This window comes from Cupressus sempervirens, chromosome 4 (genome assembly GCF_028749045.1).
Source record: "Cupressus sempervirens isolate cs-2001-9-10 chromosome 4, ASM2874904v1, whole genome shotgun sequence".
Classification (NCBI taxonomy): domain Eukaryota; kingdom Viridiplantae; phylum Streptophyta; class Pinopsida; order Cupressales; family Cupressaceae; genus Cupressus; species Cupressus sempervirens.
Genome location: NC_143121.1, coordinates 81,231,954 through 81,256,199, shown reverse-complemented (window position 1 = coordinate 81,256,199; position 24,246 = coordinate 81,231,954).

Sequence of the window (24,246 nt, the reverse complement as noted above, 5' to 3'; positions counted from 1 at the left end):
AATAAGCAGATATTACAAAAATAAGGGCACTGGTGAATAGCTCAATAGAATTTTGAATCTGTAGTAGATACACATTTAATGTGTAGTATGATTCAAAATGATTTTAGGATCATAAGCAAGATTGAGTGTACCATTTATTCATGTGAAGTGTTTTGAGAAAATCGAAGAGCAATTTGATAGAAAATTGAAGTGTGAAGTAAAGTTTGAGAAGCCAAAAGTCGCAAACACCGTAAATCATGAATTTGAGGTATTTTACAAAGTTTGAATCTAGTTTAGTCCAATATTTATAGTATTTTTTTTTTTAGATGAATAGTCCTTTTCTATTAATAAAATGTACTAAGAATTCAATTCACAAAAAAGGGGACAGGGGATACAAGATCACCCCACGAAAGAGTTCACACGGCCAAAGGTAGACTTAAAATCATAGCCTCAGCCAGAAACAAAAACTATTCATCAAAAAAAAAAAAAAATAAACAACCTTAGGTTGCCAAGGCAGTGCCAGGTGAGGTAGGAGGATCATCTTTATATGAAAATCCCCACGTATCAGTGGGATTATGGGATGAACTGGGAACAGTCCAACCATCATCAGTAGCAGTAGGATCAGGGGTAGCCTCACATCCTTAACCTCTGGCCACAGAGGAAAAATTGCCAAAGCCAAGCGAGGAAATTTCCTAGATTGCACCTGCTGAGGCCCAGGAGGAGGAGGTAGGGACCAACTAGAACCACCACAGGGTGGGGAAGCAGAGTGGTGCCTCCATCCACCATCACCACCACTAGGAGAGTAGTGGCTAGAAGCTTAGGAGTGTGACGTGTGTGAGTGGTGGCCTGAGGACTGGTGGTGAGAATGGCAGTCACAAAGCATAGAGGCATTAGCCAAGGCATCCATAGGAACTCTGGCAATGGTGAAAAGAGCATTGCCCTAGTGATTGAACAATTCTTATAGGTGAGCAACTTCTAGGGCAACTTTATTAGCTTGCACCCGGATCTGCATAATCACATTGTTACAAATGCATGCCTTAGTGTACATAGCAATGTTAACATCCAAAAAACTATGAGTGAACATAACAACATTCCTATCTTTCTACAGAGAAAAAAATTTCCATCATAAAAGTATGCCAAATCTGAGTGAATTTTTTAGGAACTCTGGGGGAATCACCCAATAGGATCATGTGCCATGAAAAATGGTTCGGGCCTTAAAGGCTTGAAAAATTCATGAATCCAGTGACAATAATTTTGAGCATGCTTACAAAACCAAAAAATATGCAAAAAGGACTTAGGTTGACCATTGAAGGGGCATTTGGGATTAGGAACCCCAATGTGCTTGATTCAAGGCCCCAAGGGAAGACCTTGAAAGGCAAGGCACCAAGAAAAGTGAGCAATCTTAGGTTCTATAATAGAACTCCAAATGGTGTCAAAATATTTTCTCCATTGAGAAGGCGAAGATTGCAAATGCCACCACTAGTTAAGTGTGTCAACCATCGGAAGATGGGGCAAGAGCCATCTGTACCACATATTGGTCTTATAATTGGACAATGGAGTGGTAGGATACCATGTCCAATCATGCCACCAAGGCCGAACAGATTGAATCCCCACCTTATGAACTAGGTGTACAGGGATGGAAGATAGTAGAAGGTCAAAAGTCTGTTGATCTGAACTGATAAGGCAATAATGAACTTGCATATCTTCCCATGACCTTAAATTCATGTTGACTCTTGAAAAGAGATCCTTAAGAGTTTGGATGCCACATTTGAAAAAACATAAAGCACTGACACCTTGAATCTTGGTGAGAGGAGTACCCTGAATTGCAAATAGGGGAGACCACCAAATGTTCTATTGATTCAAGGAAATCCCATTGCGAAACTCATCTCTAGCCCAATGAAGCCATAGTTTAAAAGCTTCCTAAGCTTTCCAAATACTCTTAGTAACAAATGAGCCTTGAATGGCCACTGGTTCACACATGATGAGAAGGGTTTGAAAACCAATTCCCTTCCATGCAGGTCTGTTAACAGGGAAGCTGGAAGAAATGCAATGCCTTACCAGAATCTTCCAGGCTCCATCCCAAGAAATAGCTCAAATAATCCATTTTTCACAGAGAGCAAGGCCCTATTTCAGAGTGGAAAGTAGGCCAAGACCACCAGACTCCCTTGGGAGACAATAAAAATCCCAAGCAACTTTGTGAAAACCACGATGGTCAGAACCAGAAGCCCAAAGAAAATCTTTGAACAAACATTCCAGCTTGAGATAGGAAGCTTTGGAGGGTACCCAATAGGAAGAATAGTAGACATGAGTGGCGACCAAAATCTTAGAACAAATCTAGAATTATTAGCAAGAGAAAGCGCCTTGGTGATCCAATAGTCGAGCTTTTTGCTAATCTTGGCAAGCACAACATTCCAAAGCTCCATAGGAGAGGTTTGGAAGGAAAAGGGAATGCCAAGAAAGTGAAAGGTTTCCCCGTGAGTAACCCATTTCCACTAGAACTAGCTGAGCCAAGGTGGTGCTGGCAAAAAAGACTAGCGGTAGCAAAGTGTTTTATGCCATTGGATGGCAGAGCTAGAGGCTTGATAAAAAGTGTCTAGACGATTTAAAGCATTTTTTATGTTTTCTTCATCCTCAAGAAGCGTAAGAAAGGAATCATCAGAAAAATGACCATTGACTAACTAGGAGGAAGATTCAGGCAACAAAATACCACAAACCAACCATGAAGAAATATAATAAGCTAGCAAATAGCAAAAACCTTTAGCAGCAAAGACATAAAGCACTAAAGCTAGAGGGAAACCTTGCCTAATTGAATGAAAAATTCCAAAAGCCTCAGATCATGAATTATTGATGGTAATGCAAGCATTAGCATCACCAAAGAGCATCTCCATAGACTAAAGAAAATTGGGACCAAAACCCAGCGCCTGAAGCATAGCCAAGATGAAGGGCTAGTCAATGTGATCATAAGGTTTAGCAAAATCTATCTTTAAAAAGATAGCGTACTACTTGGAATTGCGAGCTCATTTCATACCTTCCTAGATAGCAATGATGTTTTCAAGAATATATCGGGCTTGATGAAGCCAGTTTGCTCAGGCCGCACAATTAAAGGCAACATGTGCCTAATTTTGAGAGAGAGTGCCTCGGCAATGATCTTATAAGACACATTCAAAAGGGTAATGGGCCTCCAATTGCATATGTCCTCAAGATCACCATTTTTAGGTATGAATTTGATATTCCCTTTATTTATTATTGCTCCTAAGCTTTTAGTATGATATGCTTTGAGATAGACTTTGTGCAAGTTAGGACCTATTTGTTCCTAGAGGTGTTTGTAAAATTCACAAGGAAAGCCATCACACCCAGGAGACTTGTCATCTTCCATGGAGTAAATTGCCTATTTAAGGTCTTTGAGGGAAAGAAGTTGCTCATAGAAAGCACGTTGCTCAACCTCAAGGCAGTTTGGAGTAACAGAGATACACTTTCTGAGAGCTTCCTCCTGAGCGATCAAATTTCCTTGCGAAGCAAAGACATTCTCATAATGATGAATGAATGCTTGCAGGATATCAGAAATGCTTGCAGGATATTAGGGAGACTAGATAGAATAGTCATTCCCTATTTGATCTTTTTAATCCCAACATTGGTATGACAGGCCCGGAGAGCCTGAAAGAAATCCTTTGAGGCTTTATCGCCAACCTCTAACTAGTGGAGATAGGCCTTGATTTGAGCTCCATGGGTAGCATAGTTGTCAGCAATTTGCTTGTCATGGCAAAGGTGAGAGCCTTAGAGGCTTTTTTAAGGGAAAGGGTGTTGGCTTCATAAGAGCGTTTCTTGAAAATTGCTAGCCGACACCCATAGATGCGTAGAAATTGAGCAGTCTTGGCAATGGCATCATTCCACCATTGAATCCATCCCTACTGGGATGGAGGACATGGCTCCAAATTCCTGACACATTGGATGTGTAAGATGGTGCAAGCATGTAGTAGCATAGACATGTTGAGGAAGAATTGAGACTTGGCCACCTTGGGGATAGCTATTTGCCAAAAAATGACAAAATAGATGGGATAGTGGTCAGATAATATCACATCTGTCAGGAGAATGACAGGTAGATCTTGATCTTCAGAAAAAAAGAAAAAATATTGTGCAGAGATCATAGCACAATAGACACATTTAAAAATGCAGTCAGAGCTAGCTCAAAAGTTGGACCAAGTGTGCCAGACCCCACTACCCTGGCAACAATTTGTATTGGGATCAAAAAGGCCAAATTTATTTTGCATGTAGTACCAAGCTTCTCTTTCCCTAGCTGTCCACTGAAGGGGTAGAATGCCATCTTTTTTAGATGTCACTTCAACCATATTGAAGTCCCCACACATGACCCAAGTAGCAGGAGGCAAGTTGTCAACTAGCCAAACCCACATCTGGGAGCTTTCCACAACATCATTCAATATTTATAGTTAAAGAGCAATGGCAAGTCAAAAAGTGTATAGTTTTAGTGATAGACCAAGGTATGAGTTCAAGAAACACACATTTGTCTCTTTATTAGATGATCTTGAAGGCATATTTTTGCAAGTTCCAAAAATTGTGTTACACATAGAAGATATCAAAAGTTATCTACATTACAAAATTGAGAGCATAGGGAATGAGGAGATTCACAAATATTTAGGAAAGATGTGCAATAATGAATTATTCCTAAGTCTAAGTTTGCACACCAAGAAAGTTTGAATCTGGTGAAATATATATTTTATACTGAATTTGATAATCATTACTTGACCTGAATCATATTGAGTAGGGTACATGAGGATATGTTTTGTTTAGGGGATGAAATAATTTTGATTGATAATGACCTAATTCGTAAGGTCATAGGATTAAGCATTTAGGATTGTAATCTTGTTAATGAGAAGAATGTTAGGAAAATGGTTGAGACAAACCTGAAGGCAAAGTTTGATGGAAGGAACATTGATGGGGACAGAACCCAAGAACAAAATGGACACAACAGAAAGGTAAAATTATATTAACTAAGAAAATAAGCTAGTACAAATAGTACAGGAAAATGAACTTCGAAAACATGACCTAAGGGCTTATAATAGCATAAATCTGAAGATAATTTCTCCTTTCAGTACCTCCTCTCAAACTCCACTACGAACTACCTTTTACAATGCTAGAAATCTCCTTAAATAGACCCCAAAGGGCTAAGGACTAGGAGTACATTCTAGAAAGTGCTAGTAGGCATCCATCGACCAAATAGAAGGTTCCAGAAGCTGCGGTAGAAGTCGGCACAAATCTAGAAGAATCTAGAAACGGTAACCAAACTTTCGGGAGGCATAACTTTTGAACTGTAGCTCCGATTGATGAACCATTTACATTTTTGGAAAGCTCTTGAAGCACTCTATAGCCCTATGGACCAGCTTCACTCATCCCCCAATTTTTGGCCCTTTTTGAGGTCATTTAATGCCCCTAACCTAACTTTGAAGCATTCTTAGGAGGTCTCCAAAACTCGAAAAACTGCAATAACTTTCAAACCGTGGGGCCTATTGACCTAATTCTTTTTTTGGAATGCTCTAAATCATGATTACACTCATCTAGCCAATTCACACCTTCTAGTTTACCAAAATGATGGCCTAATTACGTGCTCCTATTTTTTTTGGGATTTTGAAACACATTGATAGTGGGACTGTGAGAGTTGGAACCTTTATTTGACCCAAATGGGTATCCAAAAATGAAAACACATGAAATAGAAATGAAGTATAAGTACATTTTTTTGGGTGACATAGGATTTCCCTTATACCTCCGGATGCTCCTGCATCAGACACCCAGGGTAGATTGAAAAGTGACCCTCTCACTTTATGAATGGTAGAGGAAATCCCAAATGGGAAACCTCAACTGCTGAAATCCAAGTTGAGTCCTCAATCAGTCATCCTTTCCACTTCACCAAATACTCTTCATACTGCCTATTTCTGGTACTCCTACCCACACAATGATCTAGAATGTCTTCTATCTCCTCCTTCTTAGAAGTAATAATCAGACATGGCTCTAACACTAGCTCCTCATCTGCACCATCATCATGATACTCTATTAAATTTGCAATGTTGAAAATGGGAGAAATGTGAATACCATCTGGCAGCTCCACTTCATATGCATTTCCTGAGTCATGTTTCTTCAAAATTTTGCAGGGGCCAAATTTCTTCATTTTCAGCTTGTTGTAAGTACCGGCTGGAAATCTTTCTTTTCGCAAGTGCACCATGACTAGATCTCCTACTTGAAATTCCTTATGTCTTTTCCATTGATCAACCCTAGCTTTATACTCTCGATTCATCTTGGTAATGTGTTCTTGAACCTCCTTATGTAGATGCTTGATATGTTCAGCAAATTCTTCCGCTTTAGCACTTGTCCTCTCCCCTTGCTCTATCTTCCTCAGCTCTGGTGCAGTCCTTAGGCTACTCCCATATACAATTTGGAATGGTGATTTTCCAGTACTCCTATTTATAGAGTTATTATAAGCAAACTCTACATGAAGGTGCTTGGGGCATTCGTCAATCCAAAGGGCATGACCAACCGCTCATAAAGACCCTCCTTGGTCTTGAAGGTTGTTTTCCACTCATCTCCTTCTTAAATTTGTATCTGATGATAACCACTCTTCAGATCTATCTTTGTGAAGTACTAAGCTCCACTCAAGCAGTCCATAAGATCATCCATCCTTGGCAAAGGAAATTGGTACTTGATGGTGATCCTATTTATAGCTCGAGAATCTATACACATCCTCCACTCTCCATCCTTCTTTGGTGTGAGTACTGCAGGTACTGCACATGGACTCAGGCTCTCTCGAATCAAGCCCTTCCCCAACAACTCCTGAACCTATCTATTTAGCTCCTCTGTTTCAGTTGGAGTCATCCTGTGAGCAACCTTGTTAGGCAAACTAGCTCCTGGAATCAGATCTATCTGATGACTAATTTACCTTATTGGTGGCAATCCATCTGGAACATTATCAAAGATAATATCTCCAAACTCCCCTAGTAAATTTGAAACTTCAAGTGGTATTTCACTACTACCTTCTTTATCTTTCCTAGGAATCAAAGCATAGCACATATGCTGATGTTTCATGCCATCTAAAAACTTCCTTCCATCAACAAGACAAATCCTAGCACTGGTACATACCTTTTCACCTTCCTTTTTCATGGGCTTCAATTTGTGGCAAACTCCATCCTTTGTCAGAGAGTATGTGTTTGCATGTCCATCATGCACTGCATGTCTATCAAACTGCCATGGTCTACCGAACAATAGATGGCAAACATCCATCAAAATAACATCATAGAGAACTTCATCATGGTAACTTCCAATTTTGAATTTTACTAAACATTGTTCACTTACTAGGACCTTATGATCATCTTTTACCCAAGCAATCCTATAGGACTGGGGATGTTTCTCCCTCTTGAGCTTTAGCTTAGAGACCATCTCTTCTGATACCAAGTTATCAGTGCTACCACCATCCATGATCACATCACAACATTTATCTTCACACTTGCATCTGGTACGAAACAAACTCCTCTATTGTCTTGGTTCAATCTCACCACTTAGTAGGGATCTTTCATTTACCAAGGTCTCTCCTCTTTTTGCATCCTCTGAATGTGATGATTGTGCATGCTCATCCACATGAGCAACCCTAGCCTAGCCCTTAGCTCTCCTATCTTTCCTTCCTTGTCATTGAGGGCATTCAAAGGCACGATGACCTTCTTCATTGCAATGGAAATAGGTACCACAGATGCCTCCTCTTCCTTGTCCACATCCTCTACCTCTTCCTCTTTGATTTCCAAAGTCTTGATCATGGGAGCGGTTGAAACCCTCATTCCTCTGGTTCCTGATAGTACCCACATCTTTATTTTTCTTTTGGGTTTCATTGCAGCCTCCAGATGATCTACCACTTCCCCTTCCTCCTTGACCACACCCTCTTTGTCTTCCTTCAAACCTTTTATTCAACTTCTCTTCAACTTGTAGGGAAAACTGGTATGCCTCTTCAACTCTGGTCATTCTTACCAGACTTAATTCCTCCTGGATGCTAGGTCGCAACCCACTGATATAATGAGAAACCTTCTCCTTATTTGCTTCTGCATGCCCCACTCTAATCAAGAGTTGATAAAATTCCTCTATATATTCTTGGACTGATCTTCTTGCTTTCTTTAATCCATGCATCTTCTTAAACAAATCAAGCTCGTAGTCCACAGGAATGAACTGCTTCTTCAATTTGTCCACCATGCGATCCCATCTTGTGATCTTCTCCTTTCCTCTTCTATTTCTTTCCAATTGAACCTCTTGCCACCAAATTTTGGCATGGCCTTTCAGTTTTTCCTTTGCAAACTTAACCCTATTTGGGTCCCTGATATCCTCGTACTCAAAGTATTCTTCTAGTTCATTGATCCAATCGATCAACTCATTTGGTTTCAGATTTCCTAAAAACACACCCACTTCAATTGTGGGTCTTTTCCCAAACTTAGTAATGACCCTAAAAAGCCTTTCCTCTGCTTGATTTAGAACTTCCTTGTCAAATTCCCATTCTGGTCCCATAACTTCTTCTTCATTTTCATCCTCATTGTCGTCACTAGCAGCAACATTTTCTCCTCTATGGAGCTCCTCTTGCAATGCTTGTACCTATCTTTGGAGGGCTCTAACCTCCTTAGGATTAATAGCTCTGGCCCTTTTTCCATGCTCTCTTTATGGAGGCATCTTCTAACTCGAACCCACAACCACACAATCCTCGTGCAAACTGCCTCACAGTCGGCACTCTGTCTACACACTCAGGAAAACCAGCTCTGATACCACTTGATGGGGACAGAACGCAAGAACAAAATGGACACAACAAAAAAGGAAAATTATATTAACTAAGAAAATAAGCTAGTACAAACAGTACAGGAAAATGAAGTTCAAAAACATGCCCTAAGGGCTTACAATAGCATAAATCTGTAGATAATTTCTCCTTTCAGTACCTCCTCTCAAACTCCACTCCGAACTGCCTTTTATAATGCTAGAAATCTCCTTAAATAGACCCCAAAGGGTTAAGGACTAGGAGTACATTCTAGAAAGTGCTAGTAGGAATCCACCAACTAAATAGAAGGTTCTAGAAGCTACGGTAGAAGTTGGCGCAAATCTAGAAGAATCCAAAAATGGTAACCAAACTTCTGGGAAGCATAACTTTTGAACCGTAGCTCTGATTGACAAACTGTTTACATTTCCAAAAAGCTCTCGAAGCACTCTATAGCCCTATGGAAAAGCTTCACTCATCCCCCTTTTTTTGGCCCTTTTCAAGGTCACTTAATGCCCCTAACCTGACTTTGAAGCATTCTTAGGAGGTCTCCAAAACTCAAAAAATTGCAATAACTTTCAAACCATGGGGCCTATTGACCAGATTCTTTTTTTGGAATGCTCTAAATCACAATTACATTCATCTGGCCAATTCACACCTTCTAGTTTACCAAAATAATGGCCCAATTACATGCTCCTATTTTTTTTGGGATTTTCAAACACACTGAGAGTGGGACTGTGAGAGTTGGAACCTTTATTTGACCCAAATGGGTATCCAAAAATGAAAACACATGAAACAGAAACTAAGTCTAAGTACATTTTTTCTGGTGACATAGGATTACCCTTATACCTCTGAATGCTCTTGCATCAAAGTGTGAAGGAGTGTCAGGAATGGTCATCTTCTTTTGATGACATTCTAAAGAATGTGAGATTTTTTGCATATTGTAATAATGAGGTAGATATCATAACAGTTTATGATATAATTGACTTGGTGTGTAAGATAGAAACAAAGATGGGAAATATATCTATAGAAATCAAGGCCATTATAGATGAAAAATGGAATAAGTTCCTTCATTAATTGAATATGATCATAGATGCCACTTGACCAGCTATTGAAACTAATATTGCCATCTGGGAGGTCATAGCTGGTATAAAGGCCTTACCATTTGAGGATAGCGATTGGGCAATTGGAGATCATAGTTGAATGGAAAAAAAGAAAAAATAGAGAAAGGAAAATGATTATAATAGGTTGTTAAAATAGTACACATGCTCATCTTGGAAAATTATACAAAGATAAATTCAGACTACACCTAAAGAGAAAATGCCACCTGCCAGTTTTGGAACTGCTTTCTATCTTTTGCCCAACTACAAAGAATGTTTTCAAGACAAAGTATTTAATGTCTTTGTATTTTTTTTTTGAATAAAATTTTCACAAATGTCCTCCTATTTGTCTCTTTTTTGCAATCCTTGTCTTATAAAAGGATTTCCAAGATGTGGAGTGAGGGTCTATATTCTATTTTCTTGTAGTGATAATGCTATTTACAATTGGTCCAAATTTTGTGTCAATTGTATGTTTTTTCAAATTTGTATTTCAAGAACAAGGTGATGAATGAATGAAATACTTCTGATGTTCTAAGTTATATTTTGTGTTTTGTATTAGATAAATGTATCATTCTCAAGAAAATTAATACATAGAGAAAAATTACTAAATATCTATGTATTGTTCTTCTATCTCCTTTTCTATATATTTTTTATTCAAAAACTAAATGAGAAAAGTTCATTTTAGTTTGATGAAACTTGTATAGGTTGTATATTAATTTATGTTTTCTTTTAATTCAAGTAATTATGTCAAAACTTTTGTGAATTGATAGTGTTTCTAAATATATGGGAGGGATATCATAACAATGGGATTTAGGTTTAACATCTAATAAGTTTAGTTGGAAGTCAATTAAATAGATAAACAAATTCACTAATATGACTGTGTATGATAATGAATAAGGCATTGATCATCAATTAGAATGAAAATTAAAGAAACCTTTTAGTAGCACAAATCATTTTAAAATCAAATCAATATCTAAAGTTTGTAATAGAGAGTTAAATGTTAGTCATACACTTATTGTAATAGCTTTTGAATTTATAGTTAGCTGGTATAATTATATTGTTGATTTCAATTCCAAGAATATTAAGAGGCCAAATCTTTTTATAAAAGGATGTGTAGTGTGAAAATGAGCATAAATTGTGAAATCCCTAGGTAAACCCACCTTGGTTAGCAAAGCCTAAAGTATAGGCAGCATTGTTGCTTAGTTAATTAGTCCAGATCTGAATGGGTTTTCTTGAAAATGGGAATTAGCTAATACCTAAGTATACCTTTATTTTTTATTTTGGTGTTGTTTTAAGATATGTATTTTTGAAATAGCAACATAACACATGATACATCGAGATTTAATTTGGAAACCTAATTTGGGAAAACCACCAATGCAACTAGTTACAACTTTTCACTATTCTAAAGTGAGCCCCATTAGGAGGCAACCATGTTAAAGGCTAATAAATACATGATTAAGTGTGGCCATGTTAGAGGATTTGAATCACCATGTTAGGAGTGGCATTCTTAGAGATCTTCAAAAAGTTCAATCTAGAAGTGCCATCTTGTTAGAGGATTTACAAAATGACTATTAAGACAACTGTATTAAGAGATTTAATTTATTTACTACTATAATTGTTAGAGAGTAACAATGATTGACTTTATTGTTAAAGAAACTAACTTTATAGATTTAGATCATTTCTCTAGTTTAACGTCTTGATCCTTCTTGATCAAATTATTCTTTGTAGCTCTATCTTTTAATTTAGATGCTCTATCCTTAAACATATGTCCTTCTTATTTCACTTCTTTTACATTGTTCCCTAATTACTTAATTCAATCCAAAATTTGACCTTTCATATATATCATACTCAATGTTAATTTGGCTTAAATAACCTTCCATACAAAGATTTAACATCCATTTTGTTAGCTTTTATTAACCAATTAATTAAAAAATTAATATGATGAATATCGACTAAGACTAGACTGATCACTCAGTTAATATAGAAATTCCTTTGATGATCAACCAAATTTGGTTAAAATTAACTACTCTTCATTGATTGACCAATCTTAGTTAAGATTAACTCCTTTGTTGATTGAGAAAACTAGTTAGCACTAAATTCTTCTCGATTGATACTGGAATCTCCTTTAGCACCTAACTGAGCTCAACTTACACTATGCTCAGTCAAAGCTTGAAATTTGTGTAAAAACAATGAGAATATACAATTGAATAATTATTATCAACAATCTCCCTCTTTGACATTGATGGCAACACAACATGTTATTATTCAAAGAAAATGTAGAGAAAAATAATGATTTATAAGATTTTAAAATATCCTTAATTTCATTCTAATTCTTCATCCATGAGAACTCCCTCTAAGATTTTTCCTCTATCATCTATTTTTAAACTATGCCTTCTCTCTCTCTCTCTCTCTCTCTCTCTCTCTCTCTCTCTCTCTCTCTCTCTCTCTCTCTCTCTCTCTCTCTCATTATTTTCTTTGAAATGACATCAAATGTTGAAGACTTCATACAATAATATTGTAGTGTACTTGATGTACCAATTCATATGAAATGTGCTTTGACAACCTTGCATCAGCTTGATAATTCTTCAATGAAGCATAGTTGATGCATCACTAATTTGTACTTGATGCATCACTAATTTGTACTCTAGTGAGCGTCAGATAGGGGAATGACCCTTATCTTAACTCTAAGATACAAAAATACATTCTTAGGTAATGACTTGGTGAATATGTTTGTGACCTGCTCCTTACTATTCACATCTTCCAATCTTACCTCTATGTCTTGAACTAATTCCCTCAGAAAATGATATTTGATTGTAATGTGTTTTGTCCTAGTATGCATCACTAGATTCTTCAATCTATTGATTGTATTCCTATTATCACAATAGATAACCATTAGTTCCTTTATTTCTTCATTCCTAACAATATATTCTTGATTCATATTATGTTAGAATAATTACCTATTATAGAAACATATTCTGCCTATGTTTTAGACTAAGTTATGCAATTCTTTTTCTTTCTTTTCCATGACACTAACCTCTTCAAAGAAAGAATGGTCCTCCACTGGTGCTTTTCCTAGCATCAATGCTTCTAGCTCAATCTGCATTAGTAAAGGATTTTAACTCAAACTATCCTCCTTTCTTGTACCATAAACCATAGTCCTCATACCTTTTAGATATCTCAAAATTATTTTTCCTGCCATCACATGATTTTCTTTACAATTTGAAGAAAACCTTGCAATTGTTAATCTCAGATTGGTTTTGACATATGAGTGCCAACATACTTAAGTCATTTATATAGTTTATTCTAAATAAGTAATACATGCTGAGTATAATTTGTCATATAGTATATGCTAAGCGACAGATCTTTAGTATGTGTTGAGTAACTAGTAAGTGCAAAGTCACTCAAGTGCCAAGCAGATAGTATGTACCAAGTCTTTTAGATTTTGAGTGATCAATGGATGCTAGTCGTTTAGAGGTCAAGTTACAGCATTGAACTTATAGTTGATGTTGAGCATCATGGACTTCAAATGTCAAGTTATACAATCTTGACATAGTTGTTTGTAATTGCACAAACTTCTATGTAAATAATTTTTTTTATCTAACTTAAGGATTATTTTATTATCTTTATTGATAATGAAGAATTTTAAGTGTGAATCCCTATGCATTACATGCATCCAATCATAAAAAAAAGAAGGATTAAGGGGCTAGATGTGTGAATCAAATAATTGATTCATACTTAACCCTAAGTCACCTAGGTCTTCTAAAGGAGGACAAACCCTATACTTTCTATGAGTGTGGAAGGAGAAAATAGAGAAGGTTTGCATGGACAAACTAAGCTTTCATGGTGACTAGGAAATTTTGAATTGAGATACATAGAAGAATTAGTTAGAGGAGAATAGAGAAAAGGAATTAGAAGACAACAGAGATGCATCCGATAAAAAAGAATCAACTACACATCAGGAAAGGGGCAATCTATCATCAAGCAACACAATACTAACTAAAGGATCATTGCTGAGACATTCTAATAGGTGAATTAGTTAAATCTCTTAATAGAGTAGTCCTAATAGTCTATTGTAAATCCTTTAACAAAATTCTTACTTAATTATAAGTTGAAGCCCTCCAATCACACAAACTTCTCACAAGCTACAAAAATCCTTTAATAGGGTGAGACCTAACACTCTTTGTATGCCTTTAATAGGGAAGACCTTTAACAGTGTAGATCATATCTTAAGATCAAAACATTGTAAGCTTCATTGGATACACTTTATTACTATAGTAGTGATTATTTGTGGGTGTCATCTCCACCCCACTTTTACTTTATCCTTGAAGAGTTTCTATGTAACAAAATATCTTGTGTCATATATGTGATTGAATGTTTTACTTTTATGCTATGGATGGATATGCTTAATTTGATACATCAGTTTATATGCATAGATTGTGAGATGGATGAGTGGTGAATATTTTTGAGGTTTAAAAGTTTTAAGTGTCAACTCACCCCCACACCAAACCCCCCCCCCCCCCCCCCCCCCCTCTTAGAGTTTACTTTCCCTATTTTATTTCCAACAAATGGTATTAGAGCAAGAGTTCTCTTAGAAAAAAAAAACTTTAGAGCTTTGAGGAAAGATCATGGAAATAGAAGTTTACAAGTTGGGAGAAACTATTGAGAGCTAGAATATTAAAATAGAACTTGCCCTTCATCACTTGAATGAAGAAAGAGATGATTTAAAGTGATCATTGAAATGAAAAAAGGAAATAGCTATTGAAGAGAATGACACACATCACTACAAGATTGACACTGCCAAATTGTTTGCAGATGGAAGCACAAGTGGATTTGATGTAGTAGTTGCAAATCTAATGGAAAAGAGTGAAACCCTGACTAAAGAGGTTAGAAATCTCAAGATAGAACAAGAAGTCCAATCAATATTGCTTTGTGAAGTCATTGAACAAAAAAACAAAGCCATGGAAGGAAAAATCATGATTGAAGATGAGAAAAGGATTTTGACCAATAGACTAGATGAGAAAATATTCAAGGAAAATAGGATTGTGAACATGCAATTGGAAATATTAAGTCTAATGATGATTACACATCATGAACTAAATAAAAATGATATTGAGATCTCAACACTAAAGTTGCAGAATGAACAATTGAGAAATGATCTTAAAAGAGAAAAATAGTTTTGTAAAAGCTTCAATAGACTTAGTGAAGCTATCAAGCTCTTTTAAAAATTGATGAGATCATGTAGATCCAAAAATGATACTACTAGATTATGCTTCACCAGTACTAAAGAAGGAGAATCACCCAATAGTGACAAAGAAAGAAGAAACAAAGGTAAGAACTCCAAACCTACTTGTCATAATTGTGGTAAGATAGCTCTTACTACTAATTTTTGTAAGAGCAAGACTATAAATAAGAAACATAATTATAAATTAATGGGTCACTACCACAACTACAACAAATGAGGATATTGGGCACATGAATGTAGAACTAGGACTATAAGCACACAAATATTTGAAGGATATTTCTATAGCTATCAAAAGTATGGACATAGAGCATATGAGTGTAGATCCAAGCCTAAATTGTCATCAAATAGATAGACAAAGGTAAAGCACAATGGAAACTCTTATAATTGGGATTACAATACTAGGTATAGTTATCACTATTGTCAAGAGTATGGACATGTTGCTAAAAATTGCATAAACACATATTTTAGAAGTGGCTACAAAAGATGGTTGAGTCAAACTACATATTTTAGTTCTTTGAAGACTAGTCACATAAGTGGGAATTGTCCAACAAGGTCAAAGGAATCTAATAGTGAGTTAAATAAAGGTAAAGAAAAGGCATATGTTGAGAATGTTAGAGATGAGATGAACAAGATATAGAAGAGAAAGTAAGATTGTAGCAGATCAAGCTAAGATGAGGTAAGTTCACCTAATGGGTTAGGTAATCACACCACTTCCAATTAAGCAATCAAGAGGTATGTTGGGACTGACATTTAAAAGACATAATATACATTCGTTCCAAGGATTTGGTTTTGAGAATATTATATACGCATAAAGTAAGATGCAAAGTGTTGGTTATAATCTAGAAGAATTATTTGAGTTATGATAGATTTCATGTTATTTTCAAGCATGCAAAGTTAGTTGGTGTTGAGCTATCAAAGGTGATAGTGTTGACTGAGCTCATAATGGTTGTCGAGCGAAAAGAAAACTTCATGGAAGTTGAGTGAGTCAAAATCTCTATTGAAGTCAAGCTTACATCTTTGTAAGCACTGATCATTAAATCTAATGTTTTAAGGTCTATATATTCAATTTTTATTTATTTGACATCATTAGAATTTGAAGAGAAGCATCACGAACTGAAGGAAAATTGAAGAGATCATTCCAATCATTCACAAATAGAATTCAATAGTTGTTGGACATCATCTCAATAGTTTTGAAAAGGTATATATCGTGTACTGAGATACATAGTTTGAATTTTTTAAAACCCTAGGTTTAAATAATGGCATCTACTTTTTCAAGAACAAAGGTTAAATATGGTAAAGAAGTTTTGAATCTACACTTGATAAGCACTGAGATCAACCAACCTAATTTTATAGCCATTCCTAATATTGCTTACAAACAAGATCCATCTGGTGCATTATCGATGATAGCACCTCAAGTTTTGAAGATTTAGGATGTGAGATGTTTGTACACATGCAAGGTGGGTAGGATAGGTGACATGGAGATTGGGAAACCTATAGGAAATTGTGTTAAAATGGAACATTAAGGGATGAATTCAAAATTGTAGAATCAAAAGGGTTAACCCATGCCCTTGATTTCCCTAGTGTCTTCAAAACTAAATGGATAAAGATAGTTTTGAGTAGAATACGTGATAATTATGTATGGTGGGATAATGGACCGGTTAAGGTCACAAATAAAATTGTATACATAGTAATATGGTATCCAACCTTGACTGACCTAAAACCATGAGTAGTGAATCTAAGGAAGTTACTGAGAGCAATATAGGGGTTGTGTGCAAATTGATACTATCTCAAATCCACTAATTTATTTTGCAGTGAGGATAATAGCACATAAATTCTATCAATCAAGTAGGCTCAATAATGTACCATGTATTGCTATTAACATGGGCTATAAAATAGTTAAGAAGGATCATACATATGATGTTGCTAAGTTGTAGATGCAACAATTGTTAGAAAAATTGGGAGCAATAAGGAAGATGAAGAGAGCACAATATAAATTTGGTTCAATTCTTGTATGTATAGAATAAATTTCCTACTTTTGGTAAAGTTTCATGGAAAACAAATAGATCTATTTGCAGTTCAAATAGGTGAATTTATTGACCAACTTGGTAATAATTTTAATTTTGTAATGACAAGATACTTTGAAGACTTCAAGCAGTCAATGAAGAAAAGACTTAGGATATAAGTTTCACTAGTGGAGAAATATTTTAATGATGTTTTCTTTCTACTTAATATTGATTTTACATATGTTCAGGCTATAGTTCCTAGGGTCAGGTGGCTAAAGTTACTAGGGTATGAAATCAATGTGGATGAGGCCTCTGTAGCAATTACAATACTATTTGTAGAAAATGTAGATTCCAAGGCTACTACCTTGGGGAATTATGATATGGAAAAATCTAAGATAACAATGGATTTGAAGACTACCTCAATCATTATAAAGAAAAACAAGATTGTCAAAAATCTTAAGGAGAAATTTGGTGAAGGAGCCAAGGAAATGAAGAAGAAGATGATGATGAAGATGAAGAAGAAGAAGATATACATGCTAAAGAACCACTATCCTTAACTCAAGATTAAGGAGAAGATCAAATATAAGAATTAGAAATTGAAGAGGGTGACAAGGAAGAAGAAGCAAGTGAAGCACCTTAGACAAAGAAGAGAAAAGCTAGAGCCCTAGTAGTTAGCAAACCAAGGAAGTTTGTAAAACTTAAGCCTATAGTTCAAACAACTCAAACTAGCACAAAAGTTACTACTAAGAATTTCCAAGATGTAGTAAAGCCAAAAGGAAAGAGGTCTAGATTAGCTACCAAAGAAGATGAGTTTGAGAAGAGATCGAGGAGAAAGTATATAGCTCTAATTGAATCTAATGAAGGGAAGATTGAATCTAATGAGAAAAACCAATTTAAAGTGGTAAGTCATAGTTCATCCTTAGACTTAGACAATATGTGTGAAAACATAATAAATAATGTTGATTTATCTAATCTTGCACATATTGAGTTTGGTAAACTTGGAAAAGTTGAGATGAACCATGTAGAGGAGTCAATATCTGCCATGATGGAAACATTCAAACAAACTCCAATTGAAATTGCCAAATATGTACCAAAGGAATTATTTGATAGAGTTGAGAAGAAGTAGCATTATAGTCTCACAACAGAAAGACAAATCAGAGAGACTACACTTGCCCAAGTAATGCCAAAATTGGATAGGGTGACAATGACAAAGGAAATAAACAAGCATGTAGGGAAATTTACACCAAAACACAAGGCATTTAGCATATTGCACAATAATATTGAGGAGGTTGTACAAAATACCACTTAGATTTGGAAATCACTATATGGTTTGACAACAACCAAGGAAATTGAGTAGACTCCTATTGAGTTAGGTGAGTTAAAAGATGTGCAACAAGAAGTAACCAAGGTTACAATAGTTGACACTAAGACAATTGTAGAAGAGTAAGGCACTAAGAGACATGAAGATACATAAGCACTAGCTAAGGATGAGTAGAAAACATAACAATTTATAAGATACATTAGTGCCTAGTACCAATCCTCAAGATGAGTTGAATATAAATAGTGATACCATAAAGATAAAGGATGTTTATGATACTATCACTTAGAAATTCAATCCCCATATAGAGGAAGATTTAAAGAAGATACTGGTATACTCCATGACCTAGGCCAAATTATATGAAAATCCTATACTAGTCAGTGTTGATGAGATTGAGAAGGGCGATAAGGTATCTGCAAGGGAGAAAGTTTAGACATAAGAGACATCTACATCTCCACCTAAATTCACCATGATACCTACTACATTACCTCTTGTAGTATTTCTAAGGAAGGAGACCAACAACTTCTACTATCAATACATTGTTATAAAATGCTCTAGTCTCTAGAAATGAAAAGAAAACAAAAATGACAAGGTTGAGACACATAGAGAGTAGAAAGATGAAATAAAAGAAAACAAAGGAACACAAGCACAAATAGGATATTATGTTACTCCTACACCTACAACACAAGACCAAGGTGCATCCTTAAATGAAGAGAAAGAAAAGGATAAGGTGCATTGTATGCTACCCTACCCTACCTATGTTCATCCAAATGAGTGCCTCTAGGCATGAAAATTCCTAACCCAACCCCAATGATGGTAAATTTTTGAAGTACCATGGAAGATTAGCCTCACAAGTCATCCAATAAATGTATGCACATATACTCATGTGTGGTGCAACACCATCACAAAGATAATAACATAATGACTAAAAAGGAATACAGTGTAGAAAGTCCCTTAACTAGAAATAGAATCAAAAGGATGGATGTAATACACATCCCAATGCAACATAAAAGTGAAACAATTGTTTGGCTGACATCCAAATAGATGATCAAGGTCCATGATGCAAAATGAGGTAAACAGTCAAAAAATTGTAAAACTTTAAAATTAAAATCCATTCGATCCTTGGGCACAAAAACCCTAGAAAACCAATGATATCTAGGTTTGAACACCGTATGAAAAAATGAGTAGCATAATGGTGGGAAACCCCAAACCCCTATCTTAAAAATGGGAAAAAATGTTCATACCCAACCGACCGGTCATAACCAACAAATAGAAATGGAGAGCAACACTAGTTTTCAGCCTCCTAGCAAACTAATACTAGAAATAGAAGCTAAAATGAAGAAAAAAAAAGAAAATGGGAAAGCCCTACCTAATAGAAAAAGGGGTAGAGACTAAAATCAACCTAATTAAATAAATAACCTATTGATACTACTAAAAGTGATGACAAAGCAAGGTCTCATTGAGTCAGATCAATGAGACTGACCTCTTGAAGATCCCACACTCACAATTCTCACAGCAAACAAAAACCAATCCTTTAGAAAGAGGATTTCATAAAATCTTTCAAATTTCTAAACTGCAGCATTGAAAAGTGATAAAACAAATCCCTTTTTCAATACTTATTTATTTTTGAGTGAATATTCAATTAGGGAAAATAACCAGTTAGACTAGCTAGACTCTGAATTGACTCAAATGAAAATAGGACATTCCTTGTAATAGGAATTCACCTAAGGAAAAGCTTCCATAAATTAAATCCAAAAAGATTTAAAGCCCAAAAACTGAAAATCACATAAATAAACTTAATAACTCTCGCGACAATGCTCACTAGTCTAATCACATAATGTAGATGAGTTTGAATTTAGTAATCATTGAAAGGATTAGTTTAAACAATTAAATAAGGATACTTTGACCATGTCGGTGTTTTTCAACTACTCAGCAACAAAATTCTCAATACTAAGACAATGAAAGAACAAATTGTTGGTGTAAATATGTATTTACTATTTACACATACTTAAGTTTACTTAGGTTAATGCATTATTTTATTATTTATTTTGTGAGACACTTAGGAGTTTGTGTAGATTTTTTATTTTTCATGTTGACAACACAAAAGTACACAACTCTATTTTAGCACATGTTGTCTGTCATGCCCAAAATATATGGCAAAAACACAGAACAATTTTTTTTTTTTTAAAGTTAATAATTAAAATTCACTAAGTTTGATATGTTTGTTTCACAATTAAAGTATAGGTTCACTACTTTCATCCTAAGTATTTAAACTTGAGAAGGAATTAATTGTTAAATTTATAAAATCATTATTCTATTGATATCGACATTAGTTATGTTATTTCATTAATTTTACAAAAATATATGAAAATTATTTGAATAACAATTTAAATGAATATGGGTCTAATTAATTTGAAATATTTAATCAAGAACTAATTAAAAGAAATATCACATCTAATCATTCACATAAATATACTTTATTTAACTTAAAATCTAAGTTTAACAATTATTTACAAACTAATCTATTAATCTAACTTAATAAAACAACGTAATAGGTAACACTAAGTACACTAAAACTTTAAAAATATTAATTAAATTTACTACTAAAAAAAAAAAAACTAATTTTCAATTATACATTCCTAATTGTAATTAAGTTACATTAAAAATAACTTAGATAATAAGTAATATTTAATTTACACTAATTTAAAACAATACTAATTTAAAATAATACTAATCTTAACTAAATTAAACACTAAATAAATAAATAAAACCAACTTAAAAATAAATATTAACTAACCTACAAAACTACCCACCTATACTACCTCAAACCAACCTCAACCCATGTGACACATGTCACAAAAACCATTCTCAAAGTATGGGCACCATCCAAGAAAAATCTTCCACGCTGCCCAACAAAAAAAGTTGGAGACTTAAAGGCTTGGAATGAGTACACCAAGTTTGGGAGAAGAAAAAAAAAAAGGTAAGATGTGTTTAATGTTGTTTTCTTTGTTGACTTTTTCAAAAAAAAAAAAAACAAAAGTAACTTCCACTCACATCATGTCATGGTTGGTACGCCTAGGACCATGAGGGTGACAATAAATATGTTTTTTTTTAATAGCACAACTTTCCCATTCAAATTTGCCTTCTTAACTTGACATAAATGCTACCAAGCCAAGTGGTAAGTTAATGCAAAGTTAAGTGGGTGAGAATTTTAAGATATTTAAGAATTTTTTTTTGTGTGTGTTTTAAATAAATCAACACAATGATTTTAAAAGGTATCTTATAAAGGGACTTTTATTTTTATTTTCTCTCATACGAAAGATAGAGAATTTTTACTCTTTGGAGACCCCCTTTTTTTTCTAAGTGTTATAATTTCCTTTGGAATACAAATATTGTTAAGTGTCATATAGATATATATATTTTACAATGGGTTTATATATATCTTTTTTTTGTTTTGTTTTATAATAGGATTTATACTCAAAAAAAATTCAAGTTAACTAAAGAAAATATTATGGATTTATTCTTAATATTAATTTTTAGTAATTCAAAAGTAGTTCTCATCCAATATGATTTCTCTTTAACATAAATTTGAACTTGAAAATTGCATGATTGATCATTACCATTAAATCTATCTATCCACACACATATGCAAGATCTAAATAACATAAGATATGATGCAAGAAATTTTGTCAATCTTTTCTCTTCTATTAATCAACTTGGTTCAAGGCTCCATCAGGAAAGAACCAGTATGAACACTCGACATCCTTGCCATTACAACAAAAGTTTAAATTACATTTCTAAACACAATTTTAATTTTGAACATAATTGAATTTCAAAAATCAATATAAATTTCCATCATGGCCCTTAACAAGGGATCCATTTTATTTTCTGCAATGCATCATTGAGATTGTGGAGGAAACAAAAACTAGCCAGGTGACAAACAAACATAACAAGGAACAAAATCAAACATTCATTTCAATACTGGATTTTCACAATAGATAAAAAACTAGGGAGAAGGTGGATTTTTCAATAGGAGATGTCATACACAACACCAAAATAGGTAACCAATCGAGGCTATAACTCAAGAACTTTTGTTCTTCCATTCTTACATGCCAAAACTCATACGTGGTTTGTGCTAACAGGTAGGGGCCCATAACACCCTACCCTCTCTCTCTCTTCTCTTCCTGAGAAGAGACTCTACACTATTGTAGTCCAACTGAAGATCTTTTCTAAAATTGGCCACTTCTGCCCCATTCGAGGGTGAGTAATGCCAAAAAAACCATACAAAACAACTTCAAAATTCAAGCAAAACATGAAGGAAAAGCATTCAAGAAGACATGTTTCAATCCTTCCCAAGCATATCCAACATACATACAAGCATACCAATGAACAAAAAAATAACATAAGGATGAACCCAACATGAAAAAACATGAGCAACATGAACAACATGAACAAAGGAGATGAAGAACTCCTACCTTCACCAAAAGGTTATGGTAAAAATGAACAAGTTGAGAAGATCTTTTCCTTCATTGCCTTCAATCTTCCAAAACTTCACTCTCAAACTAGAGATTGGGTAACCACCAAGACTACTAAAAAAAAAAACCTCTAAATAAGATCCAAACTCAACCACCTAAAAAGGGCAATAAATTCTCCCACTTTCTTAAAAATCTAGAGGTTTCTAACTCAACTAAACCTAAGACTAACCTCAAGGTGGGGTTAAGGTCATTCAACCCATGGTGAAATCATTCTATTTTTGCACTAAAGCAAAAATGAACTTTTTGAGTGACCTCAAAAGTTAATAAAAGGGGCTAGGGGGGTGGAAAATGCCCCCAACCCATACCCATACCCCTTGGATATTAAGATTTCATGATTTAAGGGCTTAGGAATTGATTTGGGATGAAACAAATGCTAGGATTTTTTAAGACTATCTAACACCTCTAAACTGCAAACTAAGAACTAATTTGGATTAGGGGTAACTAAACTCGATTAAAAATAGATTAGTGAAAAGGTCACTAACTTAATCTAACTTAGGTCCATAGGTTACACAGTTAACCCTAACTAGCATGTTGGAATGCACATAGAATTCACGAGTGTCAAGTGACACTAAAAAAAAACACTGTTACGAAACATTAACATTTACTGACTATAGAATGATACATTCATTCAAACCACAACACAAATAAAATACAAACAATAGGGTTAGCATCTTTAATCAGATTTAGCCCTAGTTTCCACAATTGATACAAAGGGTTTAGTTTCGTTTCTCTGCTAGATTCCCCAACTAATAAATATCTCGCACACTCATTGCACACATTAGTAGCTCAAGAAAATCACATAAATATATATTCAAAACTTATCTGGATGGCTACATAAATCAAAACATGAATCTTTCATATAATTTACTATTTAATTCATTTCTACTCTCATTTAATCATCAAGAACCACATAATCAATATAACATAATTTATTCCTTTATTTAGATTAAACACAAGTGCAATCATCATTAGGCATGCATATACCTAAACATCATAACATCACCAATAGGGCATATGGTACTATCTAAATTACATATAACTTACCCATCGGAGTATCAAAATCAACATCCTCATTATCAGGTGAAAACACTCCATACCATCATTAGTAAAAATTGATGTTTTAACAGTCGCGATGATATAGTAGTTCTTGAATCACTAAGTATCTAAAACATGAATGAATTAGCTAATCTTAGTTTCTTTTAGGACATTCACAACATAACACATTACTTCATTTCTAATACAATCTCCTCTATAAAATTTAATAGAGGATTCATATTTGATAAGTAC